This window comes from Vigna umbellata, chromosome 4 (assembly GCF_029865625.1).
Source record: "Vigna umbellata cultivar VRB3 chromosome 4, Vumbellata_1.0, whole genome shotgun sequence".
In the NCBI taxonomy this organism is placed as follows: Eukaryota; Viridiplantae; Streptophyta; class Magnoliopsida; order Fabales; family Fabaceae; genus Vigna; species Vigna umbellata.
In genome coordinates, this window is record NC_142168.1 from 61,347,292 (window position 1) to 61,357,843 (window position 10,552).

A 10,552-nucleotide genomic window follows, 5' to 3' on the forward strand; every position below is an offset into this window, starting at 1 on the left:
AAAAAAATTGTGAATAATTGTGAATAATGGAGTCAAGAAGAGGATGGAAGTAGAGGTTGTGGGTGTGTTTGATTGTGTTTACACTTGTCCCCCATTGCTCCTCTGTTCCTTATGGTTTGTAGCTTCTTATCCAGATATATCCTCCCTTGTCCTTGGCCCCATTACAACCATGAAAAGACCTTTTGATTTGAACATGCGTATGTGCTTGAGTTTTGATATTAGAGGCTTGTCAAGTCTATTTGTGTTTGCTTTCTTGAGTGCATTGAGTGACATTGATTTACCTTAAACACTTGAGAGAAACACTGATAGTGCATCTGTGAGGTTTTGTTACTTTTGATTCACCTCTTGAGCTGATTGATCATTTTGTCATGATTTGAATTGCTTGGATAATTTCATGAGTATCTGCTTTCTCTGATTCTGAGTTGGAATTGTCTACTTCTTTTCTCTGTCCAGATTTCTTGAGGACTGTGTAATTCTGTTTCTGTCCTTGTTGAGTCTTTGTTTTCCGTATGCTGAGTCTGTGTCACCTTCCTAAAAGTCCTTTGAACTATTCCTTGATCTGCGTCTTGATTTTGCCCAGGAGTGCAAAAGACTAAGTGTGGTCTATTTTGATGAGTCAATATTTTATTCACTTCACTTAGTTTATTGTACCGAATTTAATCGGGGAATTGTGCTTAATTGTCCGGTATTTTCCCGTTTTTGATAATTGTGCTTAATTTGACCAAAAATTCTTATTTTAATTAATTTGAATTATTTGAGCTAATTATTTGCATTATTAATTGTAGGGAAATTGTTGGATAATATTTGGGACATTTGGAGGTGAAAAGAAATACCACATCAAATATATTTTGAAATAAAATGAAAGAGAGGTGTGGATTTAAATTATGGTGGTGCTGGAAGAGAAAAAAGGATGCCACGGTCCAGGGGCTTCACTCAATTTGGCAAGCATCCAGCGGCAATAGCTGGAGAGGTGCACACGAGAATCCAATTCACGCGGACATTCATTTGATGGCCCAGCACATTCCAGCAGCCTTCACAAGCGGAGGCAATAAGCACATGGTCCAGCTGCCACGGGGAGAAATAGAAGAGAAGCGATCCAGAGGTTGCACGTCCCATAGTTGCACGTCCAGGAGGTCCAACAAGTATGAGAGGGGTGACATCCAGCAAAAAGAAAGTGGTCCAGCCGCCACCTAGGGAAAATGGATTTATTTGGCTTAGAAAGAAGGTAGTCCAGCAATTTGCTGCCATCATGACCTGCACACGCTGAATTATGTCTTGAAAAAATGCACGCAGCTAAATCACTTGGGCTGAATGAAAATATGCGGACCACACACAGCTGAAACACAGCAGCCACATTCATTCATTTTCCAGCAGCACACCGTGGCCCATGAGGATTTGTGACATCCAGCAATTGGAGCAGCCATGCGTCCAAGTCCAGCAGGGGTGTGTCAGCAGGAAGAAAGCCTCCACGGTCCAGCAAGCTTTGAGGAAGCCGCTACGTCCAGCTGCCACACACGCACTGCTGCCAAGTCCATAAAATCCAGCAGCTTTGGAGTGCACGGGAGGTAGCAACATTCCACGGCCCAACAGAGAAGAGAGGCACACAGCTGAAAGGAGAAAAGGGGTCTAGTTCATTAAAGCACGTGGACAACAAAAGTAGCAGCATGGGTGGCAAAGAGAAGAAACATCCAGCAGCAACACGGACGGCCCATGACAATTTTTACGGAGCATCCAACAAGGGCAGGTTTTGTTGGCTTTTAGGAGGACGTTACAGGGGGCTGTTGGGAGGATGGTGACCTAGGACGTGGGGGTTACGAGAGAACAGTGGGAGCCGCCACTGGCCATTTGTACTCACGCTCTCGGTCTTTGAGGTTTCGGGGGAGACATTGTATTCGGAAAGTCTTCGGAGAGCTTGGGAGAGTTGGTTTGTATGTTGTCTTCTCTGGACGTGGATTCAGCATTGAGTAATCTCTGCCCTTTTGATTCCCAGCTGCCACGGTCACCTTGTTTAGCATTAGACGTTTTTTTTCCTTATTTTATTACATGATGTTTTCATGCTTCTTGACTCACTGTAATTCTGTTTTAATTGATGAATGGTAGAGAACAATTGGAAGTCATTTCATTTAGTAAGGGAGATTTGTCCAGCCGTAACCATGGTCTTTCTTTGAGCAAAATTTTATTCAATGAGAGATTACATTTAGCTCTTCACTGCAAGTTTACTAGCATGATCTGTCCTTGCAATTTAAGTTCTTTACATAAGCATGATTTAAACTTGGTTCTTTTGGATCTACTGTGGTGCAAGTTAATAAGGTAGTTCTCGGTACATTCACTAGTAAAAAATCGGGTTTTTACAGCGCACATTATGCCACGGTTCAACGAAAACCGCAGCATAATGGTGCGCGGTGGCAGTTTTGTAAATAAAACGAACATATATGCCGCGGTTCCCAGTAGAACCGCGGCATATACCCCAGTCAAACTTTGCCTTTGACGCCACGTATGAATAAAAAATTAAATAACAGAGTATATGCCGCGGTTCTCTACACAACCGCGGCATATACCCTGCCAATTTATTGCAGGTGCTGACTGGGTCAGTGAATTTGAAAAGTTACAGGGGGTATATGCCGCGGTTCCCTGGGGAACCGCGGCATATACCCCCTGTAACGTCTTAACTTCTCTGCTAGTCAGAGAATTTCAGAAGTTACAGGGGGTATATGCCGCGGTTCCCCAGAGAACCGCGGCATATACCCCCTGTAACTTCTGAAATTCTCTGAAAGGCAGTTGGGGAGACAGTTGTGCTGAACACGTTTCAGGGGTATATGCCGCGGTTCCCCAGGGAACCGCGGCATATTCGCCTATATGAAATTAATTTAATATTTATTTGAAATATTTCGAGGTATATGCCGCGGTTGCCCGCTGAACCGCGGCATATAGTTTGAAAATAATTTCAAAAATGCCATTTCTGATAATTTTTTAAATTAGTATATGCCGCGGTTGGGGGTTAAACCGCGGCATATAACCCTTTTATACCGCGGTTAAGTAGTGAACCGCGGTAGATTCCCCTGTTCAGAGTTAAAAAAACAAAACTTGGAACAGTGCATCGTCTTCCTCGCGCGTTCTCGTTTCTTCTTCCTCCGAACCACCCTTCATCTCAGATTTTGCATTTTTAACCGTTTAAACTCAAAATTGTTCGGTCATTATTCATTTTTGACGATAAAAACGAGTTTTAGCCGATCAAAATCGTGATTTCCTTGCGTTTTTCACCCTCTCCGCCGCCGCCGCCGTTGTGTTGCGTTTTTCACCCTCTCCGCCGCCGTTCCTCTTCCAGGTATTTATGTCCATTTGCATTTTTAACGTGATTTTTTCATTAATTTTTGCATAATGCTATAGTTTTGGTAATGTATGAAGTTTCTATAGTTTTGGTAATGTATTATGGTATAATTTTTGCTTTAATTTTGATAGTGCATGAAATTGTTATAGTTTATTAATTGTTTGATTGTATGATTGAATTGATTGTATGTTGAATATATTGTATAATTGTATGATTGTAATTTTGTAGAATATTTACGTATGGATCGAAATTGGATTAATTTACCACGCATTAGTGTTGAGTACGAGAGAGGGGTAGAGGAATTTATACAATTTGCGCAACGTAATGAGGGGAGAACTGATAATGAAGTGAAATTTAGATGTCCTTGTGTGAACTGTTTGAATGGGAGAAAGTTGAACGCAACTCAAATTAGAGAACATCTTATATGTGATGGTTTTCTAAGATGCTATACAACATGGATCTGGCACGGCGAAGAAATGGATTTTCCCACTGACTCTCAAAGTGTAAATGTTACTGATTCCACCATGGAAGAAGATCGACCGGATGAAGACAAATTGGAGGACATGATCCGCGATGTTGGAGCAGAAAATTTTGCCAAAGCTCATGTGTATGAGACGATGTCGACTGATGCAGAAACACCTTTGTATGTCGGTTCAACTAAGTTCACACGTTTGTCAGCGGTGTTAAGGCTCATGAATTTGAAGGCGAGCAATGGATGGACTGATAAGAGTTTTACAGAACTGTTGACGTTGTTGAATGAAATGTTGCCAGATGGAAATACACTGCCCACTCGTAATTATGATGCAAAGAAAATTCTTTGTCCAATGGGTATGGAGTATAAAAGGATACATGCTTGTCCTAATGACTGCATTTTGTATAGGAAAGAGTTTGAATTTTTGACAAAGTGTCCAAAATGTGGCTTATCACGATACAAGTCAAAAAACAATACTGAAGATAATGGTCAGATAGAAAAAAATGGATCTGCTTTGAAAGTAGTTTGGTACCTTCCAATAGTGCCCAGACTGAAGCGTTTGTTTGCGAATCCCAAAGATGCTAAAAACCTTAGATGGCATGCAGATGAGAGAAAAATTGACGGGCTGCTTCGTCATCCAGCTGATTCAAAGCAATGGAAAAATATTGATCGACAATTCCCCGAATTTGGTAAAGAGTGTAGAAATCTTAGGCTTGGTTTAGCCACTGATGGAATGAACCCATTTGGTAATCTGAGTACCAATCACAGTTGTTGGCCAGTTATATTGATAATTTACAACTTATCTCCTGCATTGTGCATGAAGAGGAAGTACATGATGTTGTCTATGATGATATCTGGTCCAAAGCAGCCTGGAAATGACATAGATGTTTATCTAAGCCCACTAGTTGAAGACTTGAAGGTTTTGTGGGTTGACGGGGTTGAAATATTTGATGCATTCGCTTCAGAGACTTTTATGATGCGTGCAATGTTATTTTGCACCATTAATGACTTTCCTGCTTATGGTAATTTGTCAGGATACAGTGTCAAGGGTCATAAAGCGTGTCCTATATGTGAAGAAAACACTGCAGCTCATCAATTGAAACATGGAAGAAAGACGGTGTATCTGCGTCATCGGAGATTTCTAAAACGTAATCATCCATATCGAAGGTTAAAAAAAGCATTCAATGGAGATCAAGAGAGGGACGAAGCACCAAATCCACTTACTGGCCTTGAAGTTCTTCAAAAAGTTAATAAAATACATCATGTATTTGGGAAAACATCGAAGAAGTCATCTGTAACGACCCCTTGGAAGAAGAAATCAATATTCTTTGATCTTCCATATTGGTCAAAGTTAGATGTTCGACATTGCATAGATGTGATGCATGTAGAAAAGAATGTGTGTGATAGCTTGATTGGTACATTACTCAACATTCAGGGAAAGACAAAAGATGGAGTGAATGCTCGTTTGGATTTGGTTGACATGAATATCCGAGAAGAGTTGGCACCGAAGGAGATTGGTAAACGTACTTATTTGCCCCCTGCATGTTACACAATGTCTAGACAAGAGAAGATAAGTTTTTGTGTATGTTTAAAGAGTATCAAAGTACCACAAGGATACTCTTCAAATATCAAGAGTTTAGTGTCAATGCAGGACTTAAAGCTTGTTGGCATGAAGTCTCACGATTGTCACGTCTTAATGCAACAGTTGTTACCGGTGGCTATTCGTGGAATTTTGCCCAAAAATGTTAGGCACACCATAAACAGGTTGTGTTCATTTTTCTCGTCAATATGTAGTAAAGCCATCGATCCTACAAAGTTAGATGAACTTCAAGGCGAGATTGTTATCATCTTGTGTGAACTAGAGATGTTTTTCCCTCCATCTTTTTTTGACATCATGGTACATTTACTTGTTCATTTGGTTAGAGAAATCAAGTTGTGCGGACCGGTATACTTAAGATGGATGTATCCTATTGAGCGTTATATGAAGATTTTGAAAGGGTACGTTAAAAATCCATATCATCCTGAAGGTTCGATGATTGAAAGGTATATTGCTGAAGAAAGTATCGAGTTTTGTTCAGATTACATGACATCAACGAATCCAATAGGAGTTCCTCGCACAGCATGGTTGAATAAATTTTCTACAAGTAAAAGCATCCGAGGTGTCAATGTGGTGACAAAAGATCGCGAAGAATTGTTGCAAGCGCATCTTTATATATTGAACAACACAGATGAGGTGATCCCTTTTTTGGAAGCACACAAAACCATTGTTAAGAATAAAAATCCAAGACAATCAGAGAAATGGCAATTGATGGAGCATAACAAAACATTTATGTCTTGGTTCAAATCTGAAATTGACAAAGAGCCACATTCTTCTGAAACTTTATTGTGGCTTGCAAATGGTTTGAAGTTTGATGTCGTGTGTTGTACAGGTTATGAAGTCAATAATTGCACATTCTATACGAAGACTTTGGATGATAAAAGCACAGTACAAAATAGTGGAGTCAGTTTAGAAGCTGAGTCACTTCAATTTTCCACATCAAAAGATCAATCTCCTGTACTTGGATCAATGAGATATTATGGTATAATAGAAGAGATATGGGAGGTTGATTACACCAAGTTTTCCGTTCCATTGTTCAAGTGTAAGTGGTTTGACAATAAGAGTGGTGTGAAAATAGATGACTCGGGTATGACACTGGTTGATTTTCGCAAGGTGGGTTATCGAGACGAACCGTTTATCATGGTACATCAACCATCTCAAGTTTTTTATGTCAAAGATCCTTCGTCTGACCATTGGTATGTTGCTCTTCAAGGCAAAAACAAATTGAAGTTAACGAAGACAATCTAATTAATATTGATATTGCTGACAACCATTCATTTCAAACTACAACAAAGTTGGATGACCAATCTGTAGTTGACGATGATGTACATGCAATTCGGTCAGATCATGATGAGGGAATATACATATGATGAATTGTTAGGTGTGAACTTCCTTCCCTGCTCCATCAGATCCTGCTTTTGTATCATGAATCCATATCTTTATGTATGAATTTTCAATTTGGATACTATTACATGTTTTGTTAATTTATATGATATTACATAAGTCTTGAAAGAAAATTTAATGTTGTTATTTATTTTGACAGATATATGGCTGATCATCCACATTCTTCAGGGGATGAGGCTCCCCCACCCAGATCCACTAGAGGACCCACTAGGATGAAACAACTATTAATCAGGAAAAATAGTGGTGAAAGAACTCCGGTGAATGTGAATGTCACCACGGGTGTGGCAACTGGCCCCAATGCAGATGACTTCCGATCATACCTTGGAGTAGTGGCACGTGATAAGATTAGTATTCTCATTCCATCTTTTGATCATGTGTCCGAGGGTGATCGGAACATTATTTGGCAAGATATATTGGTAAGTTAGTTAATAGCATTTGAATTATAATTTGTTTATATTGATAATTTTGTACTAATACAACTTTATTATGTTTTTTTCAGATGACATTTTGACATTCCAAATGTCCCAACACTTAGAAATAAGTGTTTGTCAACTGTTGCAGAAAATTTCAGAAACTTTAAAAGCAAGTTGACATCAAGGTACATCTTTGGACACCTTAAACATAAAACTCCATGTAATGCATATAAGTCCATTGATGAGGAGACTTGGCGGGTTTTTAAAGAGAGTCGGATGTCAGAGGAATGGCAGGTTAGTGTAGTTCATATTATTTAATTCCTCATTAACAAATATATATCATATGAACTCATTAATTAATGTGTATGTGACAGGCAATTAGAAGCAAAGCACAAGGAACAAGTGCTAAGAACAAAAACCCCCACCTATTATCTCGTGGTGGGTATAGGAAGCTTGAGGAGAAAATCCTCAAGCAAAAGGCAGATGCTATACCACCATCTCAGAGTGGTAGCCCTCCTCAGCCTCCTTCTCCACCGTCTAGACACGAGAAATGGAAGTTGGCCCGTATGCGACCATCGGGCACCTACTCTTCCGACTCAGCACGAGAGATTTCTGAAAAAATTGTAAGTTATCACTGTTCTAAAATAATAAATATTGTCATTATACATACTACATTAAACTATTTAACTGATAATGGTGTTTTGTAATGTTACAGGACGCCTTGGTTGAGCAGAGCTCCCAAGGCCAATTCACTCCAGAGGGTCGCCAGGATATTCTTGCTGCTGCAATTGGACGACCTGAGCACCCTGGACGTGTACGTGCTGCAGGTCCTGGAGTAGGAATTACGGATTATTTTGGGAGCTCTTCTCGTCAGCCTTCATATTCGTACAGCGATACACAAAGGATGACAGAAGAGATCACAAAAAAGGTCCGACAAGACCTTATGCAGGAGATCAGGGCCGAGGTGAGGGCTGAATTCCAGATGCTCTACCAGGAGCAGTTTCAGAGCATGCGCCCGATGCAGTCTCCTATAGAGGAACATGTGGTCCCTCCCCCTCCCACAGGTAAACTTAATAAACATTTATGTGCAATTATTTCTATCTCTTGTATAATCTAACATTTACTCTGACAGGGAGAAGCGGCAAAGGAAGTTGTTCCGCATCAGCCATCCCAGAGGATGACATGGACGATGGTAGTCCATGTCTGCTATACATTTTAGAAGAAGATCAGATGGTGCTGGTAGCTCGTGGAACAGAGTTTAGGTCAGCGACTGTATGTCATGGTATGCAACTATTAGAGGATGAGGTGAAGGTCTCAGTGGATGAAATGATCATGCCAGATGCCTCGGTTCCACTGTCCACGGAAGAGATTTTCACTGTGGAACAAGCATATAAGTCGTTTATCACTTGGCCTAAATTTTTGGTTAAACCAGTTTCTGACCCCTCGGTATGAAATTCTTCTTTACACTTCTCAATTTTAAAGGTTTTTGATTTCAAAACTTATCTTATCTTTTCATGTAACAACAGACGCAGGAACAACAGAAGATTCCTCTATCTGAGGATGACCCTCTTTCTTCATTGCATCTACTTGCTGACATCCTTGATGATAAGCCTTTGGAGGTTCAGTATGATGCTAATGTATTTGGGCATGGCTCTGAGGTCCCAATATACCTTAATAGCCAAGATGTCCGTGAGCTTGCGTCGGGAACACAAGAGTTGAATATTTCAATTATTCAACTATGGACGATGTAAGTCTATGACCAATTATTTATATATAAAATTGATTTATATATCAAGTATCCTTATATCAAAGTTAATTTTTGATTTCAGGTATATGTTTGGGGTCGCTAATAAGTTGGGGCGTTCTGATGATTATGGATTCATTGATCCCCAAGAAATTCATGAATCAAATGATTTTGACCATATCAACATGAGTCTGATAAGAAGTTTTGGAAGGGGCAAGAAAATATACTTTTTGCCTTATATATCCGGGTAAGTGAACTTTGTTAACATAATAATGTTCCATATGTGATTTTAATATTTAATAGTTACGTTATTATGAATTTCAGGCGCCATTGGCAACTTCTTGTTATGTCTGTGCAAGACAACTATGCTTTGTGGTTCTGCTCATTGCACAGGCCTCCTCCCACACAACTCAGACAAGCAATTGATTGGTAAGAACCTCAATGTTTGGACTTTCTTTGTTATATAACTGAATGCTAAAACATTTTTTTATATACAGTTCTATTCCAGCAAGTATGATGATGGACGGGAGATCAATTGCTAAGAGTAGAAAGATTGCTTGGATTTCTCTCAAGGTTTGACATATGCTAAAGTCATACTTTGTTATAATTGTTTTATAACAAATGTTATTCACTAACTATTATCAACTGTGATGATATATTGTAGTGTAACAGACAAAATGGGTCATATGAGTGTGGATACTATGTAATGTATTGGATGACCCATATTGTTCGTTCTCACATCACAAGAAGCTGGGAAACGGTAATATTTAACTTTAACAAATTTTGATTTTTTAACAAATGTTGAATTCATATACACTAATTAAAATGAATTGTCTTTTGCAGAGATTCAAGACTACTACACCAGTTCCTGAGAAGTCCCTACTATTCATTAGGAACGCTGCTGCGAAGTATATAGTTAGATTATACAATAGCTCTTAGATTTAGATTTAAACAATGCATTTGATTAGCTTTTGATTTCTTAGACTCTCTACTTTATTTGATGTTGAAATACATTTGAACATGTGTTTGTTATGTTGAAATTGCATTTCTGTAAATGTTTTTATATGCAGGTCTGTTTTTGTGGTAGTGGATATCACAAAAACAGACCTGCAATTTTAAAAAACTGCAGGGGAATATGCCGCGGTTCTAACCACAACCGCGGCATATTCCCCCTATATGCCGCGGTTCTAACCACAACCGCGGCATATAGTGCTTCGTTTTTTTTTTAAAAACGAGACATATGGCCGCGGTTTTGACACTAACCGCGGCATATTTGTCGGCCTATATGCCGCGGTTCAACCGCGAACCGCGGCATATAGTGCATTTTTTAATTATTTTTTTTGAATTTTTTTTAAAAAAAATGAATTTAGGCAGCGGTTCCCTAGACAACCGCGGCATATTGCGCAGACTATATACCGCGGTTATGACCGCGGCATAAAGTGTCTGACTTACTACCGCGGCTGAATATGCCGCGGTTCAAGAACCGCGACGTATAGTGAAAATCAACCGCGGTAAAAGCCCCTCGCTGCACTAGTGATTGCATTTTCAGCCGTAAGTTTCTATTTGTTTTGGTTTCTTAGATGATTGAGAAGTG

At 39.5% G+C, this 10,552-nt stretch overlaps 1 long non-coding RNA gene across 1 annotated transcript; it reads left to right on the forward strand.

The window, feature by feature from the left end:
* Positions 1 to 9,464: 9,464 nt before the first annotated feature.
* LOC148200793 (uncharacterized) lies at positions 9,465 to 9,977 on the forward strand. Its single transcript, XR_015785872.1, has 3 exons — positions 9,465 to 9,531; positions 9,623 to 9,718; positions 9,802 to 9,977. It is a non-coding gene; the product is annotated as an uncharacterized LOC148200793 (long non-coding RNA).
* Positions 9,978 to 10,552: the final 575 nt, after the last annotated feature.